Source organism: Erpetoichthys calabaricus, chromosome 17, assembly GCF_900747795.2.
Source record: "Erpetoichthys calabaricus chromosome 17, fErpCal1.3, whole genome shotgun sequence".
Lineage (NCBI taxonomy): Eukaryota > Metazoa > Chordata > Cladistia > Polypteriformes > Polypteridae > Erpetoichthys > Erpetoichthys calabaricus.
This window is the reverse complement of record NC_041410.2, coordinates 11,434,388-11,449,902: the sequence shown is the minus strand read 5'-3', so window position 1 is coordinate 11,449,902 and position 15,515 is coordinate 11,434,388. Positions and strand designations below refer to the sequence as shown.

General features: G+C 44.5%; 1 protein-coding gene and 1 long non-coding RNA gene across 3 annotated transcripts in view; one reads left to right on the top strand and one right to left on the bottom strand.

Annotated features, from left to right (window-relative positions):
* The window catches only part of s1pr2 (sphingosine-1-phosphate receptor 2), a 198,794-nt gene that overhangs the window by 62,918 nt on the left and 120,361 nt on the right, over window positions 1-15,515 (bottom strand). The window contains exon 1 of one of the 2 annotated variants that reach the window (XM_028822722.2): window positions 1,511-2,224. The exons of the other annotated variant lie outside the window; for it this stretch is intronic. The gene's annotated coding sequence lies outside the window, so the exon portion shown is untranslated. Of the gene's footprint in view, window positions 1-1,510; window positions 2,225-15,515 lie in introns of those variants that run through there. 2 annotated transcript variants of the gene reach the window in all.
* LOC127526161 (uncharacterized) overlaps window positions 1-15,515 on the top strand; it is a 268,028-nt gene that overhangs the window by 238,297 nt on the left and 14,216 nt on the right. The window lies entirely within an intron of this gene.

Below are 15,515 nucleotides of genomic sequence, written 5' to 3'. Positions count from 1 at the left end.
AGGGTCACAGGGGTCTGCTGGAGCCCATCCCAGCTAACATAGTGCCCTTGGAGAGAGGGTGCCAGTCCATCACAGGGCACTCACACCCACATCCCAGTGACACGCCAATCCACCCAAACTGTGTGTCTTTGGACTGTGGGAGCAAACCAGAAGTACCAGGAGGGAATCCCACACAGACACTGGGAGAACATGCAAACTCCACACAGGGAGGACCCAGTGAGCCAAACCCTTTATTTATTTAAATATCAAAGTAGCAAATCTATTGTTAGGCTTTGTTTCTGGAACTTAATAAAGAATAATCGTACTGTATATCGCCCTACAATATGTTAATACATTTTTGAGTTTCTTTTTACAGTTAGTTGTGTAAATGTTAAAGCAATGCATTAGGACCCGGTGAGCCAAACCCTTTATTTATTTAAATATCAGAGTAGCAAATCTATTGTTAGGCTTTGTTTCTGGAACTTAATAAAGAATAATCGTACTGTATAACGCTCTACAATATGTTAATACATTTTTGAGTTTCTTTTTACAATTCCATCCATCCATCCATTATCCAACCCGCTGAATCCGAACACAGGGTCACGGGGGTCTGCTGGAGCCAATCCCAGCCAACACAGGGCACAAGGCCGGAACCAATCCCGGGCAGGGTGCCAACCCACCGCAGGCCACACACAAACTCACCCACACACCAAGCACACACTAGGGCCAATTTAGAATCGCCAATCCACCTAACCTGCATGTCTTTGGACTGTGGGAGGAAACCGGAGCGCCCGGAGGAAACCCACGCAGACACGGGGAGAACATGCAAACTCCACGCAGGGAGGACCCGGGAAGCGAACCCGGGTCTCCTAACTGCAAGGCAGCAGTGCTACCCACTGCGCCACCGTGCCGCCTCTTTTTACAATTAGTTGTGTAAATGTTAAAGCAATGCATTAGGACCCGGTGAGCCAAACCCTTTATTTATTTAAATATGAGAGTAGCAAATCTATTGTTAGGCTTTGTTTCTGGAACTTAATAAAGAATAATCGTACTGTATATCGCTCTACAATATGTTAATACATTTTTGAGTTTCTTTTTACAATTAACTGTGTAAATGTTACAGCAATGCATTCTTATTTAACAAGTGTCATGGCCCCTTTACATCTGGATCACTCCTTAGCTGAATGTAATAGCATATAAATAAATCACACTAACATTTCTTTGCAGCTTTTAAAGCGCCACTTAATCAGTTTACATGCGGCTGCTGTATCCATGGAATCAAAATATCTTATAAACACCACCACGGCCGATTAAACGATGTGCTTCTTCAGTATGTTCAGCTGCCAGCGTGGTGTCCAGCAGACCCTCTTGGGTTTTATGTATCACTTCCCAGACAAGTGATCAACATGAAGTAGCCTGCACCCGCACTACTGGAGAGGCTGGCTATCTGATGTGGTCAAGCTGCCGTTTATCATAAAACATATGAACCTCAACATGGCACATCTCGACACAGCACTCCGCTTCTACTTACTTGCATGATGGACCGGGGAGATGCACGTGAAATAAATCCAAAATAATCCTCTCATGGTGTTCTGTCCATAAATCCATCACCTGAAGATCTAAGTCGCCCATTTGTCTCCAGTCAGTCTGGATGGCATCTCCAAAAACACAGACCACAAACAAAAAAAAAAAAAAAGGGAGACAGAGAGAGCGAAGGGGGACGCGCCTCCACTTCAAAGCCCGTCTTGAACGCTGACAGGCAGCTTGTAAAAATCACAGCGGCGCTCCCCAGATGACAACGCAGCAGAAACAAGACGGAGAAAATAGGAACTACGGCAGAAAGCTGTCTTTCATCGCCGGCTTCTTCTTCTTCTTTTTTTTTTTTGGAGAGTGTGTGTGTGTTTTTCTGAACGGTGCAGCAGGTAGAGCAGGTTCTACTTAACTTGGCCGTCTAGGTTCACTGCCTCTCCTGACAAGCCAGCCCCGCAGAGCCCATTACAATGCTGGTGTTACTTCTGCATCACCACAAGCACTGCTAGTGGAATTTACATAAAGGAAATGTGTCAGCGTTTGGCTATCTTTAATCTTGAGATACCTCAGGGTTCAAGCAGCTTTAACATATGGGGGGGGGGGGGGGGGCGAGAAGATAAAGCACACGTTGTATGAGAAGTTTCTTACAAAGCATAATTAAGAAAAGTATGAAGAGGAAGTAGGGGCAGTAACAGCATGCTGCCATCAAATCTTTAAGCTTGAGATAACTTCAGGGTTCAAATGGATGACAGCAATCATGAAAGAGGATAAAAAAAGGGGCAGATGACACAAACACGCCACGTGAGAAATGGATGAAGAGGAGGAAACAGTAAGAGCAGTAAGAGCGTTCTGACAATCTAAGGAGGCACGAGTGTCTTTACTGCCTGCTCGCTGCTCGGTGAAGGAAGGCTGTTTGAGATCGAGCTTTATGCTTAACTGCCACACTCAACGCTAAACAATAAATTATAACTCGACTTGGTCTCTTCAAGTTGTTGTGGTCGGCCAGGACCCTTACCTGGCTGGGATGCCTCTATAATAGAAGGACTGGGGGAAGAGAACATCCTCCAGAGCACTAGATGGCAGCACCTCCCCGGGTTGCAGTGGTGCCTCAGGTTCCCACAGGGCTTCATGGGAGTTCGGCCTGGCCCTGTTGGGTTCCATGGGGGTGCTGCAGGGGCTGGGGAGCCCTACTGGGGGGGGGGGGGGGGGGTTGTGTCACAAAACCTGCTGGAGGGGGAGTGGAGGTGGAAGGACAGAAACAGAGAGAAGAAGAAGAAGAAGAAAAGGCTAGCAATGTGCTGCTTCATCATTGGGCTTGGCTGTAGTGTACTGTGCAGGTGGGAAATGGTAAGGAAGCGTTTCCCACCGCGGATTAAAACTTGTTTTGTGTAGCAACTTGTGTTTGTGTCTGTCTGTGTTGGGTTTCGGGGAGCTGCTGTGCGTGCCCCCTGCAGGCCACAAAGTCCACTTTGTGATGTTGACTAAATGTCCATCCCCTATTGGCCACGAACGTTTCTGCCTTTTTGATGGTCCGCCTCAGGCGAGCAGTAAACTGCAGATGAAGCAGGTGCCCAGAAACACTGGACTAAGCTTCTTTCCATTCACGCAGCACGCAGATAATAACCTACATTTCTGACGTGACAGTTTTTCTTTTTAACTGGAAATAAAAACACAATTTAATTTGCTACAGTTAGACTTCCTGTGACAATCGAAAACAGTTCTGTAGGGCTGTGGTTATGCAGCGACGCTTTAACAAGCCGCCTGTCAGCTCCTTTTACATCTCTTTTTACTATCATCTTCAATAAAGGTGTTCATTTGCAAGAGCTTCTAATAAAAGTATGAAATGCTAAAGGTGGTGCAGTGGTTTGGGCCCCCGCCTTTCAGTTTCAGGGTTCAAATGCACACCTGGTTACTGTCTATGAGGGGTCAGCAGCTTCTCCTTATGACCCCCTATGTACTCATGTTTGACCCCCATAGTGAATAATGGTGGCAGTGCAACGCCCTGCAATCCCATCCGTTGCCAGGCCTCTGTATTGGAATAACGAAGATGACATCATGGAGAGATGGATGCATTCCAAAGAAGGTGACACTGAAGTGGCCCTGTGTGACTTAAGGTGGAAATGTGCATGAAGGTACCCCATGTTGTGCCGACTCCTACCTCGTTTCCTGATGCTGCTGCAATAGATTCTTGTTCCCTGCAACCATAAATTGCTATAAGCACAGTCTGCAAATGGAGGAATACATCCATACCAACAAAGTGCCGATTAGAATTGGCCTGATGTGAGAGTGTCCTGCAGTGGATTTACTGACCAATGCCTTGTCCCTGATGATGCCAGGATAGAGTCAGGCTTCCCACAGCTAAAAAAATTGAATAAGCAGCCCCATTAGAAAATGAAGGGATGGATGGATCCCAATGAAATGCAGTTGAGGTGACACAAATTTGTCTGTAAGTGAATGTGGAAGTAAGCCCAGGATGCTGCTTTTTGATGGGCTGGCGTCCCTTCCAGGGTGAGTCCCTGCATTGCATGCAAAGCTGCTGAAATAACCTCGAGCGAGTGTTTTCACACTGTGTGCAGGGATTGTTTGCCCCCAGTGCTTACTGGGATAGGCACCAGATTCCCCATGACCCTAAATGAGGATAATGGACGGATGGTTCAGCAAATTATTGGGTGAGATTCTGCATATCCCGCCCTCGTGCTCAGTCGTTCGCAGGCAATCACATATTGTGTTACTCAACAGCTACACCTAGTGGCCAGTGAAGACATTTTCACACACGTGGCACTCACTACCCAAAGAAGTTTTTATCTTAAAACGATCACACAGCACAGAATTCTTTGTGTTTTTTAAATTACTTGTAAACATGTTCCCACTTGTGGACATAAAATGCTGTAATAGCATTTATGATAACAAAATCAGATGTTAACTGCTCAGAGCAGATGAAACGATAAACAGACTTGAGAGCTGATCTCTGCAAATGTCAGGAAACTGATGATTGATTAAATGCAAAACACACTCACAGGCCACTTTATTAGGTACACCTGCTCAACTGCATGCTAACACAAATCTCACACGGTAGCAACTCAATGCGTCAAGACGACCTGCTAAAGGTCAACATGAGCATCAGAACGAGGAAGTAAGGGCACTGAAGTGACTCTGAACGTGGCGTGGCTGCTGGTGGTAGACGGGCTGCTCCGAGTATTTCAGAAACTGCTGATCTGCTGAGATTTTCACGCAACAACCATCTTAAGATTTACAGAGAGTGGTCTGAAAAAGGGAAAATATCACTGAGGGGCAGTTCTGTGGGTGAAAATGCCTTGTTGATGCCAGAGGTCAGAGGAGAATGGCCAGAGTGGTCTGAGCTGATAGAAAGGCAACAGCAACTCAAATAAGCACTCACAACAACTGATGTGTGCAGAAGAGCATCTCTGAACACCCAACACGTCAAACCTTGAAGCAGGTGGGTTACAGCAGCAGGAGACCACACCGGGGGCCACTCCTGTCAGCTAAGAACAGGCAACCGAGGAAACGATTCACATGGGCTCACCACAATTAAAGATCAGAAAAACGTCTGATCTGATGAGTCTCAGATGGTGGGGTCAACAACATGACAACAGGGATCCATCCTATCTTGTATCAACGCTTCAGGCTGGTGCTGGTGGTGTTACGGTGTGGTTGATATTTTCTTGGCACACTTTGGGCCCCTTAGTACCAACTGAGCATCGTTTAAATGCCACAGCCTACCTGAGTATTGGTGCTGACCGTGTCCATCATCCTTTATGGCCGCAGTGTGCCCATCTTCTGATGGCTTCTTCCAGCAGGATAACATGCCGTGTCACAAAGCTCAGATCATCTCAAACTGGTGTCTTGAACATGACGATGAGTTCACTGCACTCAAATGGCCTCCACAGTCAGCAGATCTCAATCCAGTAGAGCACCTTTGGGATGTGGTGGAGTGGGAGACTCGCATCGTGGATGTGCAGCGGACAAATATGCAGCAGATGCGTGATGATGTGATGCTATCATGTCAGTATGGACCACAATCCCTGAGGAATGTTTCCACCAGCTTGTTGAATCTACAACACTGAGAATTACGGCAGGTCTAAAGACAAAAGTTGGGTCCAACCTGCTATTAGCAAGGTGTAGCTAATAAAGTACGTGCATATCCAAGCACTCTGAGGTTGCACACTGAACACTATAATAAAATAAACTGCTTTTAACAATTAGAAAGCAAATAACAGATGGCTGAACTTTCTTATCAAAGGTTGCAGGGTGGGTGCCACAGTCTATACACGTTAGGCCACTTTATCTTCACCACTAGCTGTGCTACCCGACTAAAACGGTTTGAATTGGTAAGTAATCGACATTGGTCTCAGTGTTAATGTTTGTAGTGCATCACCTGTTGGAACGTACTGTAGTTTATAATGAGTGTAGTAGTAACATGCATTCCAACAGATGGCGCATCACAAACATTCGTAATAATAAAATGCATTACTGCAAATGTTTTGTACTGAGCCTCCGCAGTCAGCTGATCTCAATCCAGTAGAGCACCTTTGGGATGTGGTGGAACAGGAGATTCACATTATTGACGTGTAGCTGACAAATCTGCAGCCACTGTGTGATGCTGTCGTGTCAATATGGACCACCATCCCTGAGGATTGTTTCCCAGACCTTGTTGAATGTATGCCACAATGAATTAACAGCGGTTCTGAAGGCAAAAGGGGGTCCAACCAGGTAATAGGAAGGTGTACTTAATAAAGTGGCCGGGGAGTGTACACATAATGAAAGCTGACTAGTACAATCAGTACTAACAATCATATATTACACTACAATTGATCTAAAATGGCTTCAGTTTCTAAGTAAATAAGCTTATTTTTGCATAGGAACTGCAGAATCTTGGGAGTTTTACAAATGTCAAGATGTAAACAGTTAAGCCAGTTAATAGAAGTCCACGCGCCTCCGCCGCCAGCATTCAGTGACATCCGTCCGGCTGACATGTTCTGGAAGCTTCTCTTGCTTAACCAGGGCAAACTCTCAAACTACCATAAATCTCTTAACATTTCTGACCAATCAACAAGTGATCATTTGAATATATCAAGTTAATCTGACCTCCCTTGATGTTGGCAGCGGGTACTTCTAATATGGAACTCAGCTCAGCTGCCAGCGCAGTGATTAATGAAGAGGGCGCCTTATGCTGTCTCTCTAACAGGATGGTCTTCTCATTAGAGGTCCATCAAGCTGCCTGAAAGTGCCATCTTACTCACCCACACTACCACAACTCCATCATTATCTTCAGCTTACATGGATTCCTGCCTAAAAGAGATTGCCTGGGAGGGAATTAGACAGACGTAAAGAATGTGATAGCGAGGCACTGGCTGCCTTTCATTACTGCCTAATTTCTTAATACTTCCATCTTGAACATTCTGTTCCTTTCTATCCTTGTGAAATGTGCGCTAAAACATCCTTTTGAAAACAAGTAGGATGAGTTCATGTGCTCACCACTAGTACTGACCCCCTAAGGCCTCAAACATCTGCGGACCCACAAAGTGAAGCCTGCTTATGTTTCAAAACAGAGACAAGACAATCTATTCACAAAACGCCAAGCCCACCAAGCCCAAACGGCCCTGTTATATTTCAGCCAGGGTTCATTTCCTTGTTTTATCTCCCCTTTGTTCATTTTCATGTCACTTATTTATATTAATCTTAATTATCTACTTTGTTTGCTATGAATGCGTTATGTTCCAGGTGTATCGTGGGTGGTCCCCTAAAAGGTGGGGCCACCTGTCCATCCCCTTCATCCTATAAAGGTGCGGGCAACACACAGTTCCTTGCGGTTCATTTTGAAAAGCCCTTGAGAATTTATGGGTGAGTTTCTTGAGATTTCGTTGTGTTTATTGGGATTTTCTGGATTTTTTTAACCATTTTGTTTGGTTTTAAACTTTGCTTTAGATTTTGTATTGGGACTTTGCTCACGTCGGTTTGCCTTTACTGAAACAGGCAATTCCATTTGTCTTTTGTGCTCCACAGAGCTTTCTTTTGAGCATTAGATCATCTTTGTGAGAAGAAACCTTTTATTTTCTAAAGATCCTGTATTTGCTCTTATATACCTAGCTGGGGTTTGATGGCAAATACCCCCCCCCCCCACACACACACACACACACAGTGGGCTCTTTTTGGGTTTTGGAACTCCAGGATCATAACATTAACTCTTTACAGATCTAAACTATAAGTTTATTCAATTAAAAAGTTCCCCAATTCACAAACATCAATTTACTGTCCCCACATATAAACAATAATCAGACTGAGAAGCTCCACAAAACAGCCATGATGCCCATGACATCACACAGCAATGGTGTGGACACCTGGCAATTCATGATGGCGTTATGAACTAAAGACACGTGGAGTGTAAAATGTAAATAACCAAGAAATAAAAAAAAAATCTACTAGTAACTGAGGCAGCTGGGACAGGCTTCAGCTCCCCAAAAACTTAACATGGAATAAGGGGCTTCTCAAGGGGTGACAGTTATGTGAACTGATTAAACGACAGACAGACGTGAAAGGCACTATAAAATAGATAGATAGGACATGAAAGGCACTATATAATAGATAGACAGATAGATAGGAAAGGCACTCTATGATAGATAGATACTTTATTAATCCCAAGGGGAAATTCACATACTCCAGCAGCAGCATACTGATACAAAAGGTCAGATAGATAGATATGAAAGGCACTCTATGATAGATAGATAGATAGATAGATAGATAGATAGATAGATAGATAGATAGATAGATAGATAGATAGATAGATAGATATTAAAGGCACTATACTGTATAATAGATAGATAGATAGATAGATAGATAGATAGATAGATAGATAGATAGATATTAAAGGCACTATACTGTATGATAGATAGATAGATAGATAGATAGATAGATAGATAGATAGATAGATAGATAGATAGATAGATAGATATTAAAGGCACTATACTGTATAATAGATAGATAGATAGATAGATATTAAAGGCACTATACTGTATAATAGATAGATAGATAGATATTAAAGGCACTATACTGTATAATAGATATAGATAGATAGATAGATAGATAGATAGATAGATAGATAGATAGATAGATAGATATTAAAGGCACTATACTGTATAATAGATAGATAGATAGATAGATAGATAGACAGATATTAAAGGCACTATACTGTATAATAGATAGATAGATAGATAGATAGATAGATAGATAGATAGATAGATAGATAGATAGATAGATAGATATTAAAGGCACTATACTGTATGATAGATAGATAGATAGATAGATAGATAGATAGATAGATAGATATTAAAGGCACTATACTGTATAATAGATAGATAGATAGATAGATAGATAGATAGATAGATAGATAGATAGATATTAAAGGCACTATACTGTATAATAGATAGATAGATAGATATTAAAGGCACTATACTGTATAATAGATATAGATAGATAGATAGATAGATAGATAGATATTAAAGGCACTATACTGTATAATAGATAGATAGATAGATATTAAAGGCACTATACTGTATAATAGATAGATAGATAGATAGATAGATAGATATTAAAGGCACTATACTGTATAATAGATAGATAGACAGATAGATATTAAAGGCACTATACTGTATAATAGATAGATAGATAGATAGATAGATAGATAGATAGATAGATAGATAGATAGATAGATATTAAAGGCACTATACTGTATAATAGATAGATAGATAGATATTAAAGGCATTATACTGTATAATAGATAGATAGATAGATAGATAGATAGATAGATAGATAGATAGATAGATAGATATTAAAGGCACTATACTGTATAATAGATAGATAGATAGATAGATAGATAGATAGATAGATAGATAGATAGATAGATAGATAGATATTAAAGGCACTATACTGTATAATAGATAGATAGATAGATAGATAGATAGATAGATAGATAGATAGATAGATAGATAGATATTAAAGGCACTATACTGTATAATAGATAGACAGATAGATAGATAGATAGATAGATAGATAGATAGATAGATAGATAGATAGATAGATAGATAGATAGATACTTTATTAATCCCAAGGGGAAATTCACATACTCCAGCAGCAGCATACTGATACAAAAGGTCAGATAGATAGATAGATAGATAGATAGATAGATAGATAGATAGATAGATAGATATTAAAGGCATTATACTGTACAAGGGGGCTCCGCCCCCTGCTTGCTTCGCTCGCCTACCCCCGACGTTGGGTATCCTGAAATACATTAGTCGACCCAAGCAGCACATTATTCCTAACTTCACTCCGCAGTAGTGCCACTCACAATATGGCGTTGACGCCTGCGCCTTCCGTACTTTATGGACCCGTGGGGCCTCCGTAGCCTCTTCCATTTGAATTTGGGTTGCAGCGCAGAGTCCTCTTTTTTGTGTGGCTGTCGGTAGTCGTTAGCCATGGGCGCGTTGTTGCTTCATTTCTCATTCACGTCAGTTGAGCTCTTTAGTTTTTGGGCCGTGACTCCTTTGTGCGCGGTGGATACAACTTCGCGTGCGGTTTATGAGATGCGCGCTGTACGCGCCTGCGCAGTAGGTCTCGTGGTCCCATTGCCGTGTACCTGCGTCTATGCCATCCAGTTTACCATTCTCGGTTAGTAATATGGATAATAGATAGATAGAGTCATGGACAGCAAGCATGTACTGGTGTCCTGGCCAGGATGGTCCAAGGCTCCCTACCAGGCCGGAAGGCCAGTCTAATGAAAGGATTGAAGGAGACCACCATCTAAGCCATTTGCTCCCCCAGTCCAACAGTTGGCAGCAGCTCTCTGGTGGGTCTCCCATATACACTTCCGCAGGGCATCATGGGAGTTCTAATGGGCAGCCCTGTCGCGTTCTATTGGAGCCACCGGATGGAGCTGTGGGAAGGAGGTTTCCTAATTTTAGGGAGGTTCCTCTGACCCGAAACTGCTCCTATATAGCAAAGTGGTGGCACAGGAAGTACTGCTGGGTCCAGTATAAAGGACGCCAGTGCTCCACGCTCAGAGAGTCAGAGTCAGGTGGAAGAGGACAAAGCTGTTCTTGGAGATGAGAAGGAAGGCAAAGAGGGGAAAGAAGATTATTGTTTGGATTTTGTGGATTGCGTAACATTTGAGAGATGCCTGCGAGAAGTGCTTATGGAAAATAAAATCTTTATTTGAACCCAGGACGTGTATTTGTATTGGTGCGTTTGAGGCTCAGTGGTGCCCTCTACTGGTCACAATATATACATATTATACTGTATTTGACCCCAAGTAGTGCCTTATGGAAAAACAACTGAAACTCCGTGTTCTTCTTCTTCTATTGACAGCTGAGAAATTACAAGTATTGCATTTGAGCATCAAAATTAAACTTAAGTTCACTGAATTATTTTAATGATCAGATTAGGTGCACATCAGTGTCACTTATTCCATTACAAGATTCAAGGGAGGGCGCGAGTCTGTCCCAGCAGCACTGTCTTTCACAAGGCCTCCTCTCCCACTCACAAGGCCAGTTTAGACGGCCAGTTCATCGAGTTAAGTCTGTCATTTGGGATGTGGGAGGAAAGCCGAGGCCATCACACATAGGGCTGTGGGGTCGGGACGTAACTCCATTGACTCCTCAGGTTCTGGTACCGCCGACTCCTCTGTTTGTAATTAGAGTCGTTTATTTATTCTGTTGATTGAAAGCACACAACATACAAGATACAAGGCACTTCATCAGCGCCAGTGTGAATCACCAGGCTACTTTTTTTTAGCACTTTAACTTGTTAAAGTTCGGGTTTAAAGGCTGTAGCCATGTTGTTGTGGCTTACAAACACTGAGCAACATTAAACATAAGAGTACATTCACAAAATTAAAAGAGCAGCTATGATTTTTATCAAAAGAATAGAAGAAAAAAAGAGTTTAATCGAATCAGTATATGCGAAATTGGAAATTTTATCACATTATATTTCAATTTACGTTTAGTCCGAGTCGGAGTGTGTACTGCAATAACCGTTTCCGACTGCAGTTCCACATGCACAGTTCAGAGTCTCCAATCTCCCCCAAATCCGCCCATCTTTGGGATGTGAGAGAAGATCAGAAATCCCAGAAGAGACTCGTGTGGGTGTAAGAAGAATGGACGAAATCCACAGAGAGTGACTACTGTGCTGGCTGTCCTGACCGAGATCTCTCATGTTAGTGAAGTACAGAAAGCAAACTTGCGTTGTAAGACTTGACTTATTTTCAAAACCTACAAGAGTATCGCGCCACATTCTCCGAGAATTAATCTTTGGGAAACTCAACTGCATGACGTGGTCGGCCAGACCCTCCTCGGTGCCTGCTTAACTCCATAGGATGTCTTCCAGGGTCACCCACACTGTATGTCACTCCCATTCTGACCTGCAGAGGATTTCCTTTTCCTGGTCACCCTCGCCGTGTCCTGCTGGGAGTCCTGCGTGTAACAAGCCCCTGACCTCGTGGTCATTGAACGCATCTGATCCCCTGTGGCTGTGCTCTGAACTTGAGCCAGTCGGCAGCCCACTGTGCACTCGGCTAACGAAAAGGATGCTTATTTAATCGGACGTCGTCGGTGTCCATTTTTAAAACGTAAATACAGTCGTCAGAAGAAATGGGAGTCTACTAGAGAACTGTCAAGATGCCGAAATACGAGGGGGTTTAAATCTGGCATCAGTAAGAATGTGTAGTAAGGCACTTTGTTCTTTCCATGACCCCTTATTTACATACGCCCATTCACTTCTATGTTCAATGACAGTTGTGACACCTGTAAGGGGGCGCGCCAGCCGCACTGCAAAAAATGCCTATGCAAAAACTAGATACAAAAACTTGAAATGGGGGGTGTGTTTTGCTAGTAAAAAAAAAAAATCTGCCAAAGGGGTAAGCAAAATTTACTTGACAAGATTTCTTAAAGTGGGTGGCTGCCTCGCAGTTAGGAGACCTGAGGTTCGCTTCCCCGCGTCCTCCCTGCATGGAGTTTGCATGTTCTCCCCGTGTCTTGCATGGGTTTCCTCCGAGTACTCCAAAGATTGGCGATTCTAAATTGTCCTGTGTGTGTGTGCCCTGCGGTAGGCTAGCACCCTGCCTGGGGGTTTGTTTAAAAAAGGGGCGGCACGGTGGCACAGTGGGTAGCGCTGCTGCCTCGCAGTTAGGAGACCTGAGGTTTGCTTCCCGCGTCCTCCCTGCATGGAGTTTGCATGTTCTCTCCATGTCTGCATGGGTTTCCTCCGAGTACTCCAAAGATTGGCGATTCTAAATTGTCCCATGTGTGTGCCCTGCGGTAGGCTAGCACCCTGCCCGGGGGTTTGTTTAAAAAAAAAAAAAAAAAGGGGCGGCACGGTGGCACAGTGGGTAGTGCTGCTGCCTCGCAGTTAGGAGACCTGAGGTTTGCTTCCCAGGTCCTCCCAGTGTGGAGTTTGCATGTTCTCCCCGTGTCTGCATGGGTTTCCTCCGAGTACTCCAAAGATTGGTGATTCTAAATTGTCCCGTGTGTGTGTGCCCTGCGGTAGGCTAGCACCCTGCCCGGGGTTTTTTTTTTTTTTTTATATAAAACAAAGGGGCACAGTGGGTAGCGTTGCTGCCTCGCAGTTAGGAGACCTGAGGTTTGCTTCCCGGGTCCTTCCTGCATGGAGTTTGCATGTTCTCCCCGTGTCTGCGTGGGTTTCCTCCGAGTACTCCAAAGATTGGCGATTCTAAATTGTCCCGTGTGTGTGTGCCCTGCGGTAGGCTAGCACCCTGCCTGGGGGTTTGTTTTAAAAAAAAAAAAAAAAAAAAAAAAAAAAAAAAGGGGCGGCACGGTGGCACAGTGGGTAGTGCTGCTGCCTCGCAGTTAGGAGACCTGAGGTTTGCTTCCCGCGTCCTCCCTGCATGGAGTTTGCATGTTCTCCCCGTGTCTGCATGGGTTTCCTCCGAGTACTCCAAAGATTGGCGATTCTAAATTGTCCCATGTGTGTGCCCTGCGGTAGGCTAGCACCCTGCCCGGGGGTTTTGTTTAAAAAAAAAAAAAAAAGGGGCGGCACGGTGGCACAGTGGGTAGTGCTGCTGCCTCGCAGTTAGGAGACCTGAGGTTTGCTTCCCGCGTCCTCCCAGTGTGGAGTTTGCATGTTCTCCCCGTGTCTGCGTGGGTTTCCTCCGAGTACTCCAAAGATTGGCGATTCTAAATTGTCCCGTGTGTGTGTGCCCTGCGGTAGGCTAGCACCCTGCCCGGGGTTTTTTTTTTTTTTTTATATAAAACAAAGGGGCACAGTGGGTAGCGCTGCTGCCTCGCAGTTAGGAGACCTGAGGTTCGCTTCCCGGGTCCTCCCAGTGTGGAGTTTGCATATTCTCCCCGTGTCTGCGTGGGTTTCCTCCCACAGTCCAAAGACATGCAGGTTAGGTGCATTGGCGATTCTAAATTGTCCCTAGTGTGTGCCTGGGTGTGTGTGTGTGTGCCCTGCCCTGGGTTTGTTTCCTGCCTTGCGCCCCTGTGTTGGCTGGGATTGGCTCCAGCAGACCCCCGTGACCCTGTAGTTAGGATATAGCAGGTTGGATAATGGATGGATTTCTTAAAGTAAGCTAAATAATTGTAAATACAGCATGCTGGGGTGAACTGCAGGGATCTTGAAAAAGAAAGTAGGGCCAACACTACAAATATGGACTCTTGGTATAAACTTCATGTCATTGTCAATAAAAGCCTTTGAAACTTCTGAAATGCTGGCAATTCTACTTCAGTGTACCATAGAAACATCTGACACAAAGATCTAAAAACACTGAAGCAGCAGACTTTGTGAACACCAACACTTGGGTCATTCTCTGAACTTGTGGCCACGACTGTACCCGCTGACAATGAACACAGCAGCAGTTCAGGCATAAGGAGCCCACCCTGGGCCCACTTGTGCAGTGGTCCGTACCGGTGACTGTTGAGTAACCTCATACATGGAGGTCTTCACTTCTGCCAGCAGCCTTTCCAATGTGTCAGCATTCAGCAGTGAGTTGTGGTATTTGGTGCTGTTTTTGTTTTTTTTAGTTATGATGTAATGCGTCGCTGGGCTCGTGAGCAGCACGCTGTGTGACGTGTGACGTCTGGCCTGCCGGCTATTTCAGTCTGAGCCACATGTTCAAGTGTGTTAAAGGTTTCTCGATAATTAAAGAAAGAATCCACTAGAGTGCCCTAAAGTGCTGCGAAGGATGTCTGTTAGCAAAATGGACCTCCTTCCCATACCTGGCTGGGTGGCCCAGCTGGCAAACAGACATGGAAAGAAGCAGGAGGCTCCCTGCTTACAGAAGGATGCCCATCCAAGGAATGGGCACACTGGCCTCCCGGCAGGTTTAGATGGAGGAATATTACGCGGCCTGGGAGGCCAGCTTGAAGGATGGACAAGGGGATTATTCAAGCTACATGCTCCCCCTGAACTGCTAGGAGGCAGGAACCCGGGAGACAGGTACACCAAAGGACACCCACAAGGCATGCTGGGAGTTGTAGACCCATAAGGCAGCCCTGTTGGGGTCACTGGGTTCCACCAGGGGTCACAGCTAGAAGCTGTGCTTTGTGGTTTTTAGGACTTCTGAGTGACCCAGAAGTACTCGCACTGGGCTATGTCCTGGCACCAGAAGTACTCTTGGGTTCAAGATAACTGGAATCTCAGTGCCACATCCGGGCAAGTCAGAGTCGGGAGGACAAAACTCACCTGGAGGAGGGGATGGAGAGTGGAAAAGAGAAAGGGAAACCTTATATGGGATTGTGCGTATTAAAGAAGCCTGCATGTAAGGTATTTGTCAAAATAAATCTTTCTGTTGCACTGGGCATTGTGTCTTGGATTTGGGGTGCTGCAATGCCCCCTAGTGGTCACACAGGATACAGAGACTAATCCTTATTTTGAATAGTCTTCAGGGAGTCAATCAGGATGGAGTGATGGCCAAAATTTGTTACTTATGAGATCTGGGAAAAATATTTTTTTTCCCCAAGTTTAGTTGAGCATCC